The sequence below is a fragment of the Corvus kubaryi genome, unplaced genomic scaffold (genome assembly GCF_017639235.1).
Source record: "Corvus kubaryi isolate FWS band 111438036 unplaced genomic scaffold, C.kubaryi_AGA036_p1.0 64983, whole genome shotgun sequence".
Classification (NCBI taxonomy): Eukaryota; Metazoa; Chordata; class Aves; order Passeriformes; family Corvidae; genus Corvus; species Corvus kubaryi.
Window position 1 is genome coordinate 16,227 of NW_024581664.1, and position 16,908 is coordinate 33,134.

At 55.3% G+C, this 16,908-nt stretch overlaps 1 long non-coding RNA gene across 1 annotated transcript; it reads right to left on the reverse strand.

The window, feature by feature from the left end:
- Positions 1-231: 231 nt before the first annotated feature.
- Positions 232-14,161, reverse strand: LOC121672813. Its single transcript, XR_006019002.1, has 3 exons — positions 13,397-14,161; positions 9,084-9,259; positions 232-3,448 (listed from the first exon to the last, which is right to left on the reverse strand). It is a non-coding gene; the product is annotated as an uncharacterized LOC121672813 (long non-coding RNA).
- Between the last annotated feature and the right edge of the window lie 2,747 nt (positions 14,162-16,908).

Below are 16,908 nucleotides of genomic sequence, written 5' to 3' on the forward strand. Positions count from 1 at the left end.
ACAGGGACCTCTAGAAATGAAGGTTGCCCACCCTGGGTTGCTCCTGCACAGGCAGAGAGACCAAGGCACTGCCAAGCTTCCCCTGAGATCTGCAACATGTCCTTCAGCATCCCATCATACCCTGGGATCCACTGAAAGGGTTGCCAGGCACTGGAACCAGCTGCCCTGGGAAATGGTGGAGTCACCATCCCTGGAAGTGTTAAAAATGCAGAGATGCAGCACCTGGGGACATGGTTTGGTGGTGGCCTTGACAGTGCTGGGTGAATGGTTGGACTGGATGATCCTAGAGGGCTTTTCCAACCTCAATGAATCCATGAGTTCACTGCTTGGACCCTTGCTGGCCCCAAGGAATGAAGGCACCAGGCTGTGCTTGTGCTCTCCGGAGGGGCTGTGCCATCAGCATCTCCTCTTGTCTCCAGCACGTGCACGGTCCTGTGGCACACTCACCGGCCGTTTGCAAACTCTCAGTCCTGGAACTGGGATTAAAGACACACAAGTGCAGAGTTTCTTCCCATCTGGATGCTCTGGACAGAGCTTTGCCTGGAGGAGGAGGTGCACAAAGCTTCCCACACTGCTGACTGGGAAGAAAGGATTGTTCTCCCTAGAACACAGTTGGGGAAGTTGAGTCACAGGGCAGTAAACCTCAGAGCTCAGAGAAAGATTGTTTGGCTAATTTTGTCTTGCCTGTGAATACCAGGCAGAAGGAAACAGAAGTGCAAATTGTTTCCTATGGCAAATAAACCCCCAAGAACCACACATTTCACCTCCTGTGTTCTCTTCTCACATCGTCCAATGGTCAGTTCAGACCAAGGCATTGCAACCCCTGTGCCACGTGTGACCCCAAACTCCTCCTCATCACTCTGGGATTGGTTGGATAAATCACAGGGAATTTGCTTTCTTCATTCCTCAAATTATTTTGGAGCTATAAAGGACTTCCAGCCCAGCTTCCAAGCTCAATCTGTGTGATCTTGCCCAGGGCCACTGAGATCTGAGCCCTGGGGACACTCAGTGATCGATCGGAGGCCTGGACACACTCTGTGATCACATCCCTCTGGCAGAGCTGATGGCGCTCACCCCACCTGAGAGCTGGGGGGGAGGGAGATGGAGACACAAGGGTGCAAACCCATTCCTCAGTCAGCAAAGGCCATACCTGCCCGTGCACACCCTGAGCGCACAAATAAAACTGCAGCACCCCCACAGCGGGGCTGGTGCTAAGCATTTATAGCCCGATGGCACCTGAAGTCCCTCCCCAGGCCCAGGAGAGGGGAGGCAGCTGCAGCCTGGCTGCCTGGGTGGAGAGAAGGGAGAAAAACCGGGCTGCTTTGGGCAAATAAAGCAGTGGGAGGCTGGGTTCACGCTCGGGTGGGTCAGCGTGGTGCTCCCCAGCAGCGTGCTTTGGGAAAACCAACCCCCTCCACAGTGTCCCTGCCACCACCACTGGCAGCCCCAGGAGGGACATGGCACAGGACCAGCCCACACACGGCCAGGGGTCAGTTGCCATCACTGGCAGGATGCTCAGAGGTCCGTGGACTAGCTGGAATAATCCTTTGCTAAGATGGAATGCTGGATAGCATTTTCTGAAGTGTCTTCAGGATTTAAGGGCCCAGCTCTGTGAAGGAATGGAAATAGCAGGAATGAGGTACCTAAATAAGAGCAAGGCACTTGAAAGCCACTCTGGATCAGGCTTTTAATTTACCATTTAACCATACAGTAAGAAAGCCTCTTGAAAGATAAGGGCTGCGTTGTAAAGAGGCAGGAGGCATCTGTCTAACCTGGTCCCCCTTTTCCATCGGGGCCAGTGCCAGGTGCCTGGGGAAGCGATTACAAATGTGGTTGGCACGTGAAACATTTGCTTGCTCCCCTGATCTCCAGACATCCATGGAGCAGGGTTTTCTGAGCTGGAGAGGTGCTGCCTTTCTCCTTAAGAGCTCTCCATGGGCTTTTTCCTTGTGTCTTTGAACTCTCACACCTCCCATGCGAAGTGGGAGCACCCGCTCCCCCTGCAGTGTGGAGCTCTCCTTAAGGATGCTCCATGGAACAGACATCTCCTCGGGTTTCCTTTGAACCTGGCCCCTACTAACTGTGCTTCACCTAGATCCTGGTTGATATATGAGAAAAGGAGCGAACAACCATCCGTCTTCCCCCTGCTGCTCAGAGGTCTCTGCCTCCAGGAGCCAGATCTTCCACCACCAGCAAGGATGGTCCCGATGGCATGGGAACAAAATGACTTCACTCTCCTTGTTGTGGATGGCTTTGGACAGTTTTGTTTTCCATCCCTGACCAAAACAAAGAAACACAGGAAGAAAGTCCAGCTCTGCCCCATTTTTTGGCTCACAGCAGTTCACAAGTGACCTTGGAGCTCCCCACTGTGCTGAGAGCAGCTCCAAACCTCAGCACTGCTCCCAGAGGTGGGGAAACAGAGCCACAGGGCAATTACTTAGACTTCTTCTGGTCACCTGGTAACTCCACACAAGACAGTTAAAAAAGGCTCCCAAAACCCAGTCTGGCCAACACCACTGGAGCAATTACATTCTGCTTTTCCTTGGGTGGATTTATCCTCACCAGCACTGCTTACTCTCGTTACAAGCTTTTAGCATCCAAAACAGCAAGAACAGGTAAACTGAGGCACCAGAGGGGCTCCTGCAGCCTAAACAAAACCCCACAGAAAGGTGGTAACACAGGTGTAGATACCCCCCTGACACACCTGAACCCCTTGCCCCCTGACCTGGCAGGATACCTGGGGACACGGGATGGCAGTGGCTGGGCAGAGGGGACAGCGGTTGGCAGTGGCTCACAGAGGGGCTGTTCGGTAACCCAGGAGCCCGGCAGCCAAGGCAGGGATGCAGAGGCAGGGAATCAGAGGCAGGGGCATCACCAGCACGGGCTCCCCAGCCCCAGCCAGGCAGCTGATTAAAATGCAGTCCGGCCACCCCGGGCCTGTCCCCACCGTCTCCCGGCTTTAAATAATAGCTTAATTATCTCATTTACATTTGGCTCCTTTCAGGGAGGCACTGCAGTTGATTAACATTTTCCCTCCCGGTGTCTTGCTCTGTGTCCCTGCTTCATCCCACCCTTCCCAGGCTGCCGGTCCCACTCCCCCAGGCACGGCTCCCTGCTCCCACCGGGGTCACCCAGCGCCGCTGCCTCCAGCCCCACTCCTCCCGCAGAGTCAGGGCTCTCCAGGGCTCTGGAAATGCCAGGACTCAGCTTGCAGATGGCCACAACAGATGCAGATGCTGGAGGATGGGAATCAGTCTCCTGGCTGGGCAGTCGTGGGATGAAGGCTCTCCTCATCTTCTCTCGGTGTCCTGCCATTGCTTTGCTGCCGGCGCTGCCCCTGATCTCTCCCCACGTTCCTGCTTCCACCCCTCACTGGGCAGCTTTTAACTTTCTTTTTTATCTTCTCTTTTTAAATCTCCTTTGAACGCTCCAGCCAAACACTGAATTCCTTTGAAGAAGAAGAAAATGTCTCTGTGGGTTGCCCTTTCTCACCGGCTGGAGTTGTGAGAGATCCCAGTGCCCAGCCTGAGAGCCCTGTGGCTCCCCCAGCCCCAGGCACATCCCCAGGGGTGTTCCTGGAGGAGACCAGGGCTAGAGGCATCACCAGCCCTCGCCTCCCAGACCCTCCAAGCCCTGTCAGGTTGCCCAGAAAAGCCAGTTTGTGCTCCTTCATCACATGGGGTCTCTGGGACAAATTATTGTCCCCTGCCTCACTGAAGGGGAGATTTTGCAACAAAATTTATGTGTAATTATCTTCCCAGGCCCCAAGGCCATGAGGCAGAGGAGGAGCCAGGAGGATGCGTGTGGACTCCCTGCTCTCCCCACCAGTCACACCATACCCCGAACTGGGACAGGACCCCACAGACAGGGGCAGGGAGGTGATGCCACCAGAGCCCCATCCCACTGATGCTGGGGGATATGGATGTCCTCAAGGCTCTTCATTAAACCTGCTCATTGCTGCATGAGCCCGTGGCCCAGCAGCCCCTTTCCCCCCTCCTCTCATCCCCCTTCCCTGGCTCCCTGCATCCCTCCCCAGGCTTGGCACAGCCAGCCGAGCCGCAGCACAGCACTGCGGACCCCGCTGCTGAATCCCAGCCTCCTGCGTGACTGCCAGGCATTTCCAGATAGTCCTATTGATCCTGTGGAGCCTCCAAACCCCCCATCCCTGCTGCTAATTTAGCCGGGACAGCCGCGCCGTCCCTCCTCCCTTTGATCCGCTCCCTCCCGCTCCCTTCAAACAGCCCCCCACTGCCAGGAGAGTTTGTGCTCGGTGCAGAGGTGCTCTTTTTGGAACATATATTTTTAATGGGTATTTCAGACGTGACGCAGGCACGAGGGAGTAATTCTCCCGTGCCCTGGTATTTACATATTTTCCAGCACAGGCAGGGGAAGGTTTCACGGAGGGAGCCCGGCAAACGGGAAGGAAAGGAGCTTTGTGCTTTGTATCGCCAGGGCCCAATTACAGCCTGAAAGGCGAGGAGCCCATCCGGGTATTGCCCTCTCCAGCCAGTCCAGGCTGTAATTACAGTCCTCGCCAGGCTCAGCAGGGTCTGGGAAAAAAATAGATCTCGAGAGCTCCACAAATGATCACTAGCTCTCTCTTCGGGGCACGGGGATTTTAGGGCACCATCTGCTCGCTCTTCTCTGCCGACACAGATCCTAAAAACTACTGGGTTTCACCTGGTTCCTGAGAGAGAAGGAGAGCAAGGGAGAGCCCCAAGGCTCCCCGCTGTGCTGGAAGTGAGGGATGGGAGACTGGGACTGGGGAGGTGATGCTGCAGGGATGTGACTGGTGGTACTGCCAGGGGGCTTAGGGCGGGATGTGAGAGGAGATCCCACAGAGAAAAGGGGGTGGGAGGTGTGCAGGGAAGCTGGGATGAGGTTTCCCACTCCCACTGGGACTGACCTGCCTGCAGATGGACATGACTCCCAGCCTGGGGCATCGCTCTGCTGGTGCAAGCCCAGGCGCTGGCGGGAGCCCTGGGAGGGCACCTGTGTTACCAGAGGGACAGCACCCAGCCAGCACCCCCTGGGCAGGTCACACCACAATTTGGGTCACTTCTGAAGCCCACACAAGCCATTCAGGCCACCAAATGGTACCCCCAAGCTGCTTGCAGGCTTGGCTGCCCTCAAGGTGGTTCCCACCGTGGAGACAGGGGGTGTGGCAGCAGAGGGTGGTGGCATTGCTGCCTGAGGACCTGTGCTGGGAAGCTGGGAGGGCAGAGTGCTGGCTCACCAGCGAATCAGTCTCTGTGACTGGGGGGACTGGGACGTGTCATTGACCACAGTAAAATCTGATGGCGACAGCATTTTCCACTGTTCCAGGGCGTTTCTGGGCAATGATTGGGAAAACTAAGCTGCAGAAAGAGTAGGAAAAGGCAAAAAGAGCTATATGGAAAAATAGATGGAAATGTATGAGAATCATGGTGTGGTTCATGGGGCTGCCCTGTGCAGGGCCGGGAGATGGACTCAATAGTCCTTATGGGTCCCTTCCAGTTCAGGATATTCCATGATTCTGCGATACTGTGTATTGTGCTAAGACCAGCAAGCTCTGGGTTTGAGCCAAACCAGCAAATACTGAAGTGGTGCAAGTGAGTGAGCCAGGTTTGACCTTCAGGCTCTGCTAGGACTAAAGTAACGTGCAAGGGGAGGGTCCGTCCCACTAAACTTAACTCCCAGAGAACCGCCACGCTGCTCTCAACACATAAACTGTGTTTTCTTTGAATCTCTTTCAGTCTCAAAGTCCTGCCTGGCAATTATACACATTTTCAGGTCTGAATTTGTTGGCCTGTCTCTAGACATATGCTGTATGATATGATATGGAGCATTTGGGCATAGATTTCCGTGCAGCAGCGCCGTCTGCTTCCGAGCGCTCCCGCTGTGGCTCTCTCTGCTCCTTCAGCTCTCTGAAACCTACAGATTAATATTTTGATGTACAGGATGCTGGTTCTGCATCTCAGCATGGGCAGGGAAGGGGTAAACCCGAATCCAGCAGAGCAGAGAGGGCACCTGGGACAGTTTGGGACAGGGTGAGCAGTTCTGTCACCACAGCAGGGTGCAGGTCACCCACCTCTCCCATGCTTTTCCCCATAATGTTCACCATAAACATCCCAACATCAGTGAGGGGGACCATGACTGTTCCTGCAGTCAGGGAATGGGATGTGGCAAGCTCTATGGGGTGCATTAAATCCAGCCTCATGCCTTGCTTTCCAGAGTTGTCCACACAATGAACCACCCAGGACAGCGGCACATGTTTCCTGCTGCCCTCCCCAGCCTTGTCCAGGATTTTTGGGCATGAGTATCATTCAGAGAAATAGTGGGGCTGATCAGAAGCTGATTCTGGTTCCCATCAGTAGGTCCCAGAGTTAAAATCCAGCTGTTATTGTGGCAAAGACAGTCCAAGGAAAAGCAGAAACTGCAGACAAGGTTGTGCACCCAGACGTGACGGGGTGATGACTGCAGCTCCCAGCACCCTCCGGATGTGAGGGCCGGCTCTGCCGCTCTCCTGCCTTTCCCTCAGCACAGGACCTGGCTCTCTGCAGGATCCCCCCCATGAGGACAGGTTGCAGCAAGGGTCGAGGGCAGATTTCCCTCTTTGGGGAGCACACTGAGGGTCTGACCAGGGTGAGTACCCTCAGGCACACCCCAAAAGGCTGGGTGGGCAGAATCTTGTCAAATCAACCTACAGTTCCTCCTGGAAATGGCTCCTGAGGTTCCCACTTGGCAGTCAGGCACTGAGTGTGGCTCTGGGTCATGAACAGGGCCACAGCACGTCGTGGCTAGAGCCCTGCAGTTCCCACTGGCCAGCAGACCACCCTGTCCCACAGGCTGTGCCCAGCCCTGGGAGCTTCCTGGGCTTGGGGGGCATCTGGCTGAGTGAGGAAGAGCCATTCCAGAACTACAGGCACAGAGATCCCCTCCAGCATGGGGCCCAGTCCCTGCAGCAGGGAGGTTCTGCGGGCCAGTTTGGAGGCCAGATTGGAGATGTCCCTGCACCTTGTTTCCTCTTTGGAGAGCTCTTCTTGCCACCAGGATAAGAGGAAGGACACCTGGGGCTGCTCCCAGCAGCTGCCAGTGAGGCAGAGGTGGCCAAGCCTGACCCCCACCATGTTTCAGCACAAGTGTGGCACCCAGCAAGGTGTCAGTCCCCAGTGAGTCCATCCCAGCTCCCAGCTTTGCCTCCCAGTGCAGGAGGGAGACCCTGGCTGAGCCTGGTGTCCAGCCCGAGGTCTGCCAGCTGCCTTCCCAGCAGTGTGTAGGGTGAGGGGCTGAGGTTACCTGGCTCCTTGCTGTGCTCTGCTCCTCCTGGTTTGGCCCTGATGGAGCCACGAGTGGTGGTGATGGTTTGTGCATCCCTTCTGACGAGGTCTCGCAGCCCAGGAGACCCTACAGTCCTCAGGCTGGAGGGAACCAGGCCGTGAGACCAGAGCCTTGCCTGTGACCCTCTCAGGAGTGCCAGCACTGTTGTTTAAGGGCTAAAGGAGGTCCTGAGCCACACAGTGGGAAATGTCACAAGTCTCCACATCAGGCTCCGAGTCCCATCTACCAGGGAGCTCCAGCTGAGTGAGTCCTGGACCAGGTGTCTGCACCACTGAAACCCCTTCCCAGCCCCAAATTCCACGAGTGGCACGCTGTCTGCTGCCTCACCCCACCAGCCTGTGCTCGGGGCCACAGGAGGACGAAGTCCCCCCTGGAGCCCACCGTGCTGCCGAGCCCTGGGCCCCACCTCCCTGCACACCACTGCCCCTAAAAAGCCAAAGCCACATGCCTTGCTCCCAGCTGCTGGAGAACAGCCAGGAACCACTTCCAGACTGCGTCACCATATTCACGGCCTCTCTTGGGCTATATTTAGTTTTGTGACTGCAGGTTTTTCTGGACGTCGAGTTGCTAAAGAACTGGCACTCCCCACTCAAAGCAGCGCGCATCCCGAAGGAGAGCTGAGCTGGGAGGGGGGAGCTGAGCAGGAAGGGGGGAGCTGAGCTGGGAGGGGGGAGCTGCACAAGCTGAAGGAACCCTGAGCATCCCCCAGGTGAGGTTTGCCTTGCTGACAAGAACAACCAGCACTCGGCAATTTCAGTCCTCTCCGTCTCCTCTGCAGGGAGGTGCGTGTGGAGCTGGGGAGCTTGTGCAGAGCCAATTTTGTTTTGCCATAGCCAGCAGATCTGGAGAGGATGTGAACCTCAGCGCCAAAAGCTGCCTTGCAAAGAGGTCACAGAAAACACGGAGGGAGGAACCGTGGCAGTGCTGCACATCAGCACAGCCTTCCCAGCCACTGTGGTCCACAGGTTTTTATGAGTCTGAGCTCAGAGACACTGACTCAACCACTGCAGCCTCCCTCTGGTCCCCCGAGGCCCCGAGTGCCCCAGACTGGCCTGCAGCACAGCAGGGGATGGCAGGAGTGCATCTCTGGGCATCCCGCTGGGTCCCTTTGGCTCAGGCACAGCTGGGCGGCTGCCAGACCTTGTGATTCTCCTTCTGCTTCACTCTGGTACCTGGGATGGTCCTGGGATGGGACACGTGCCCAGGAGATGCCATGGATGGGGTATGGCCTCTATCAAGTCCGATGTCCTAGTGCAGAAGAGGGGGAGCTCTGAGCAACCCGCTCTAGTGGAGGGAGGATGGCCCTGCCCGTGGCAAGGGGTTGGAATGAGAAGAGCTTTAAGATCCCTTCCAACCCAAACCACTCTCAGATTTTATTCTATGGTTCTATGAAGCCAGTGCATGGTGATCCATGGCCTTAGATATGGTTCAGCCACATACTTCCAGCCTTCAGGACCCCAAAAACTGCTGTGGAGTTCATTGTGTGAGGAGGTGGAGCAGTCCTGGAATGTCATCCTTCCTACGAGCCCATCCACATTGACCTCAGCATAGAGTGGCAGACTTTTCCAGCTCAGAGGGGACCTCAGGAGGTCTCTAGTTCAACCTTCTGCTCAAAGCAAGGTCAACTGCAAGACCTCATTGCCCAGTGGGGCTTGAAAACCTCACAGGATGGAGACAGTCCAGCTTTCCTGGGCAAGCTGATGATGCCTGGCTGCCTTCATGGAAAAAAGTGTGTCTTTATCACCAGTCTGAGCTTCTCTTACCTTACACCTGTTGTCTCTCTTCCTCTCACCATGAACTGCTCTGAAGAGTCTGGCTGTCTTCTCAAACACCTCTTCATAGGTACTGCACGGCTGCTTTAGATCCCTCTGAATCCTTCCCTTCTCAAGGATAAATCTCCCACTGCTGTTCTCATCATCCTGGAAAGGGGAGGAACTACCTTCAGATAGAAAAGAAAAAAAATACAAAAGAAAAAAAACAAAAACAAAAGAAAAAACCAAAGGGGAAAAAAAAATAAGATTAAAAAAAAGAAAGAGAACTACTCCAAACTCTTGTGACCCTCTTTACTCCAACCCCACTAAAAGTGAAGGCCAATGAGAAGATCCCATCACATCATACTCTGGGCTGCTTTAAGAATCAGGAACAATAAATCAACTGACTTCAGTCCAAGATGTTCCCAAGTCTTTGCTGACACCAGATAACACAGGGCTGTGAATATTCCCAGCCTGGAACACCTCTGAAGGAAAAGAAGCTACTGTCGGCAAAGCAGGGAAGCAGAGATACTTAATAGGTAAAACAAGGGGAAAGGAGGCTCCAGAGGTCTCAGGTAAATCCGTTAATCCCACCATGACTTCATTTTCCCTGCTTTTCCTGAGGAACCAGTGGCTGAATGCACAAAGTATCTGCACAGAGAAGCAATTGCTGCCTGATCCTCTTGTCCTGGCTGAGTCTTCTGCCCTGTGCTGATTTCACAGTCCCTCAGCGTGAGCCAAACGCAAAAATCAGTGCTCACAATCACCCAGGTGAGCTCTCCAGAAGGCGAGCTATATCTTTTTCCAGGTTGATGACAAGATTAAGAGGCGCTGGAGGCACAGGAGTTAGCTCCATCCATCAGAAGAAGATCTGGCTATCACCAGCATCAACCATCATCAACCATCTTCCCCCTGCCTCCAACACTGTCCCTACAATGTCTCCTCAACCAGCACTGAGCGAGGCCAGCCCTGGTCACGGAGCCAGCAGCTCCAGACGTGGCAGCTGTGGACAGGTAGGCTGGAGACCGGAAGCGAGCAGGGATGTAGAAGGTGTGATGGAAACAGGTGGCTGAGAGCAGTGGGGAGGACAGGGGGTGTGAGGAGGAACAGGACATAACCAGAGGTGACCAGGCAGGAGTGACCATGAGTTTTGGGTCTGCTGGAGAGGACCAAATCCCATGACAGGAGGCCATTGGGAGCTGGCATGAAGGTGAGAGCAATCCAGGAAGCCTTTGGAAGCCACCAGCAAGACTTAAAGAGGGTCAGGAGATTGTAGGTTTCATCTCGAGCTACTCATTAGCCACAAGGACTCTGGCCTTTCAACCAGACTAATTACTGATTGCTCAAAGGATAACACTTCCCACAGCTGCTAAACTTGCTGACACTGGGCCCTGGATGTCTTCTATTCTGGGAAGGGGGAGTGGAGTCTCCTAGTGTGAACTTGTGGAGCTGGGCAAAGCCACACTGGAGCAGAGATAAAGTCAAGGACAGCTGCAGCTGCTTGGCAATTGTTCAAAATGAGCCACGAGTCACTGACTTGGCTATTCTGGGACGAGCTGAAGAGCCAGAGCTGGGGAGAACGAATTCATAGCCTGCTCACACAGAAATGGACTGCAGCAAGCCTGGACCTGAGCAACGCCCAGGCACGTTCATCAGGGACCTGATGGGAGAGTGCAAAGCTCCGTCCCTGGTCACCAGCGAGGAGCCACGGCTGCAGCTCTGCCTTGGGATTGATCCACCAGACCTCACAGGTCCCCAGCAGGGGAGAGCCACACAGGCTCCCTGAAAGTCACAGAGAGAAATCGCTGCCTCGAGGGCTTTTCCACCCTTCAAGTTGCCTGAAATTGGGTCAAAGCCTTTGCCCAGGGCAGCCATGCCAGCATACAACTGCTGCTGAATCTTCTAGAGAACCTAGCAGAGATTTCCCAAGTTGGAATTTATTGGGGATGGGCTGGATGGAGCCCGTCGTATCCCCCGAATCTGCAACCAGTGACCAGAGTAATCCTCTCAAATCTTTGCCTAAGGCTGGAACCTGGATTGTTTATGTGCTCTATTTCCCAGCTTTTGGGTGGGACCACTGGGGTGGGAGGCTCTGATGTGCCCCAGCAAAGGTCTGTTCCCTGCCTCCAGCAATCCCAGTGTCACTGGGACTGACCTGACCCCTCCACACACCCCAGTGCAGGTCACCTCCAGAGCTGCAAGACTCAGATAGACAATTACGCTCGTTGGGAGCTCACCCAAAGGACACCAGGCCTTTTGAGGTCACTCACTGCATATGCTGGAAAGCAGATATGATCTCATTAGGCAAATATTTATGATCAATATTGTCCACTCTCTGGCAATGAACAGCATCACTTGGAGCAAGAAGCTCTCCAGGGATGGATGTGGGTTAACAGAAGAGCCTGGGCCGAGTGTGAACCTCTGCTCACCTGGCTTGAAAACACCTACATTTATCCTAAATATTTTTTTCACGATTCGCCAGGAGATTAATTAGCTGCTTGGAAACCCCAGACATTAATTATTGATTATGCAAAAGATTTTGTTCATCACAGTTGCTGAGCTTGTCAGTGCTGTGGGACAGGATGGCTGAGGACATCAGGATGGAGAAGAAGTCTGGGTGGGCCCTGGAGAATGAGTGGATTCGCCACCCGTTTCCCATGGTGGGGCCTCTCCGCGAGGTAGAACAGCTCCAAAACAGGAGTCAAGCGCGGCAGCGAGATCCCAACTCAAACCCAGCTGCCCTGAGGGGCAGGGAACTGAGGCAGAGGACAGCGCGACCCGTTCAGGAAGCAGACCCAGGACCCCCTGCGCCCTGGGGCGCTTGAGCTGACGCTTGGAGCTGCTGAGGGGAGATATCCACCATCGCCTCCCCCTCGCACGGACACGCCGGCTCCACCGACACAGCCCGGCTGCCAGCAGGCCTCTCCTCTCCCCGGTTCCCCGGGCAGAAGGAGCCGCAGCCGCGGCGCGACGCGGCGAGCGCGGGTGGCAGTGATAAACCTCCTGCAACGCCCGGCAATTAATCTTGCGGAGCGGTGAGTCAGAGTCACCCGGAGCTTCCTCCCCTCACCCAGAGCCAGCCACCGCCGTCTCCAGAAGCTCTCGGCTCCAGGGACCTGCAGATGCCACCTGGTTGGGGAGAGGGAATTTTTTCGTGCTGTGCCATCACTGAGAGGTGCCGGATCCCCCTCCGGACCTCTCCGCTGCGCCCAAGGCAAACAAGACCCACTGATACCCACATGTGCCCGCCTGTCTCTGCAGAGGAGTGGGGTGCTTTATTCCCAGCTTCTCTGACCATCAGGAAGGCGAGAGGGAGATGCCGTCCTCATGATAAAGCCCATATAAAAAAGGTGTCAAAAGCCAGAGGGGTGGAGGAGGAGGGAAGGACTGAAACAAAGCCCCCGGGAGGGATGGGTATATTTAACTCCCACCGAGAAAATGCCCCCGCACATTTTCTCCCTGTCCCCACCCCCAAAATCAGCGGTGCTCCCCAAACTTTCCCAAGCTTTCCCGGGGAAAAGCCTCTTCCCGCCTTGCCCTAGGCATGAATGCAGTTTGCAGTTTTAACAGCAGATGTCTCTCCTATTATGATTTATAAAAATGCTTAAAATAAATAATGCAAACATATTTACAGGAATGAATTCCTGCTCCTGAGCGCGTTTGTCACTCGGAGGCTCCCGAGCAGGAGCGCCTCGCCGCCTGAGTGCCTCCCGCACAGCCTCCCCGCTGCCCCCCCCCGCCGCCCCCTCCCGCCGGCGCTGCGGCGGCTGCCAGGAGCCCAGGGCAGGGTGGCCAAATCCCAAATCTCCCCCCCTACCCCCCCCGCCCCTCCCCAAACCCCGGGTCTGGGCCCACACCAGCGTTTCAATACAAATGTTGTATAATCAACGTGTTAAATATTTAAAATGGTCGTGCAGGAGAGCTGCCCGGCGGTGCCTGATTTCACACATCCTGACAATTTCACGGACCTCTGGGCTTACGTTTCTTGGCAAATACTGAAAGGCGGTGGGAGCCCCCTTCCTCGAAGGGCACGTTGGGGAGGTTTGCCCTGGCCGCAACTCCTTCAAACGCGATGCGACTTGTGCAGCGCCTCTCCCACCTCCGCGCCCAGCCATGTCCAATGCTTTTAAGCGTGACCTTCGCGCGGGGCGGATGCAGCCGTCACGCCGCCGAGGTGACTCAAAGGCAGAGCGGGGGGCCGGGGAGGGGGGGATCGGCCGGGGGCAGCTGCCGGCAGAGCCGGCGCTTCCAATGGAGCAACTTTTCCATGGCCGTCCCCGCAGCCGCGCTCTTTCCGGCGTGGTGCACACAAAGAGCCGGCGTACCTGCGGTGATGCGAGTGGCCCAATTACCGCTCCGCACCCAGCCTGGCCGTTTCCATAGCTTCACAGCACAGCGCTTCCCTCTCCCGAGGCCATCGGAGCAGGACCCGGCATCTTATCAGCGATCATCCTGCCACGCAGCGCTCCTCCGGGCCCTACCTGCCGACGGCCAGTCTCGCCGGCAACGCAGGATAATATCTTTTCCCACCAGAGCCGTGCGATGATTTCTTCCCGCTGCTATTTTGTCTTGCTTCCAAAGCCTCTTGCGTAACCGGTGCTGAGGAAGCAGAGCACAAAGCAGGGCAGCTACAGGAGCTCCCCCGAGCAGGGGATGGGGTGAGAGGCTGTCCCAACCCAGAGGACACCCCAAGAGGCTCTGGTGCTTCAGTCCTGCCTAAGGAAGGGTGAGAGGAGGCATCTAAAAGGACTAATGTGTCTCCCTGGCCAACCCCACTGTGAAGCTGAGCCAGGAGGACAGGGAGGTGCAGGGCAGGATTTTCTCCCCAGTGAGCCAGATCCTGCCTGGATGAGAGCTCCATGGGAGCCCAGAACCACACCCTCTCAAAACAGGCACAGATTTTGGGCTGGAAAGCCTGCTCCAGGAGGAGTGGGGGTGTTTGTGGTCTCCTGAGGGGGTGACTTGCTCCAATTCCTTGCCTTCTTGCAGGTTGCCTCAGCAAGGAGCAGAAGCACAGGGCATGCAGAGGCACAAGGTGTCTCTGCTGTGACCTTTGCCATGGTGGAGAGACACATTCCAGATAGCACAAGCAGGAAAATCACAAAGTGAATACCCTGACATTTTCCCAGTGAGGGTCTTGTGTCCTTCCCCGCCTCACCCAGAGGCACAGCCAGTGCTGCACTTCCCACCCACCCCGCCTCCACTTCCCAGCTGCAGAGCTGGATCCGTGGGCAAAGCCAGGAGAGAGGACTACCTGATGTAAGCAGGTTGAGCCCCATCCTGGTGGCCATGCTGCACAGCCCAGCAGCACGGGAGCAGCACACCCAACAAAGGTTGCTCAGCACGCTGCATCCCCTGGGTGATGATGCAGGAAGGGCAGATCCTGACACGGATCCATCCACAACTTCCCAAGCAGGCTGGAATTGTTTGCACTGATAGTTCATCACCAAAATCTCTCATTTCAGAGGGGCTCTAATTATTTCTCTCTGGTGACCAGCAGTAGGACCTGGAGAATGGCGGAAGCTGTGTCAGGGGAGGGTCAGTTTGGAATTTTGGAAAAGGCTCTTCATCCAGAGGGTGGTTGGACACTGAACAGGCTCCCCAAGGAAGTGGTCATGGCCCCAAGGCTGCCAGAGTTTGTTGGGATTGTTGGGGTGTCCTGTGCAGGGCTGGGAGTTGGAGACTATGATTCTTATGGATCCCTTCCAGGTCAGGATATTCCATGATTCTATGATTCTGTGATCTGTGAATTTGGGCTCCATCTGAATGGACAAGGAGCATCTGTTACCTTGGGATAAGCAAAGTGCTTATTTTTCATTTCTCTGGTATTAGAGGAACTTTGCAACTTTTCACTTGCCACCTAGAAAAGTCATTTATATCACTAGTGGATAAAACCAAGGGCCTCCTGCTGTTCAAAGCAACACTTTTTTGTTTCAGAAAGAATATCTAGAACAGTTCATTTTGGGTTGACCCAAAGTTATTTCTTTCCCCTGGGTTTTTGATTTAACAGCCCAAACAATACAACCCCACTCATTCTCCCAGCCCAAGGATACTTTTTGCCACACATGAACTGCCTGCTTGAAATTTTCCATGCTTTGTGGCTGAGTCAGACTACATTTTTCTCTCCAAAATTTAAGCAAAAACTCATTTCTGAGAAGAGAGCTTTGCCCACCAAGCAGGACCATGAAGCTTTCCCACTGCCTTGCCTGGAATCAGGAATGAGATGGCTGTGCTGGGCCTTGCTCCATTTCCCAAGGAGCTGCACATGCATTCGGGGGAATTATCAGCCTCTGGGAATGGTTGTTTGCAGAGTAGCTTTTAGACTGGCAATGCCACAGAATTTGCTCAGCCTCTGGAAAACTGGGATCTTCCAGGGAGAGGAGGGCAGCCAGGAGGAGGGACATGGTGGAGCATCAGTGTGCCCAGAAGCTGATTCCCAGGGAAAGGGCACAGCCAGGGTCCGTAGGGATGAGATGCTCCCAGCCCTGGTGATGAGACTCAAGGACTTTGCAAGGTGAAGGTGGCATGTTTGTGTTTTCTCTTCTTTCTGGTTTTTTTTTTTTTTGCCCTAATCTCTCTCTGCCAGGTTTGAAAGCTGCACCTGCAGGACAGTTCCAACTCTGGTGTGAACTCACCTGCTTCACACCTCGCCCGTGAGGGTACAGCCTCCTGGATCCCACCTGGGGGCAAAGAGAGGTGATGATGCCACGGATGGTGAGGAGGGAATGGCTTCCTCCAGGACCTCACACCATCAGAAGGGTTTCATTTCCCAGCAGAGCTCCAGAGGCAGCTGCAGAAGGAGGCAGGGGACACCCAGTGAAAGCAAGCAATGGCTCACTGAGAGCAAACGAATCCACAGGACCCTGAAGGAGGAGCAGGACAAGGCTGACAAGCTCGAGAGTGCTCATGTCTCAACCTGGCCGCGTTTTCTGAGCCATATTCCCAAACTGTCCCACATGCCTTGGGCAGCACCCGCCCAGGAGCACCTGGGCACTGGGCGAGGTGCCAGCCCTGTGCCTGCCCTTCAGGAGGGCTGCAGAGAGAAAGCCCCAGGACAGGTCCCCAGCTTCCTGCAGCTGCTGCTGGGCTGAAAAACATCTGTGCTGGGCAGCAGAGGCACGTCCACCTCTGCCTGTGCCCACAGCACTTGCCTCGCCAAGACGGGACAGGCTGTGACCTGATTGTGGGAGGAACAGAAAGGCTCCCAGGCAGCAAATGCACCAGCCCAGGTTGTGCTGGGTGTCAGCTCAGCTCTGCTCAGCTCAGACATGACTCAAGACAACCAGCAAACTCCTCGGAGACAGCTGGAGCAGCAGAGACATGGCAAGTGAGGTCCATTTCCCTCTTTTCCCTGCTGTCCTGGAGCTCTGACACCGCCAGGAAAAGAAAAGATGCCCAAAAACTGTGACTGGAATATGAATGTGATGTTCAGGCTGTGGCAGTGGCTGTAACCCAGCTTTAACTCCCCAGCCACAGAAGTCCATCCCGAGCTGCAGGCAGCAGGGACGAGGCCAGCCCAGCTGAAAAACCCTCTCTCCAGCCCCAGCTCTCCTGCTGGTGCCTGCCCGCACCCCTTTGTGTGCCCATGGAGCTCTCCTGCCTGCCTGTGCCACAGCCTGCAGTCCTTGGCATCCCCATGGCAGTGTCAGAGCAGATGCTGAGGAGAGGGAGTAACTCACATGTGGTTGTGCCTGGGAAAGATCCAGGCCACTGGGTTTGGTCACGATGGAGAGCAGAGTCAGGGATGTGAGAAATCCACCAGCTCTGAGCACAGGGGCTGCACCCCCGGGCAGTGAGGGGGTGCCAGGCCTGGAAACCCCTGCCTGAGGGCTGTGTT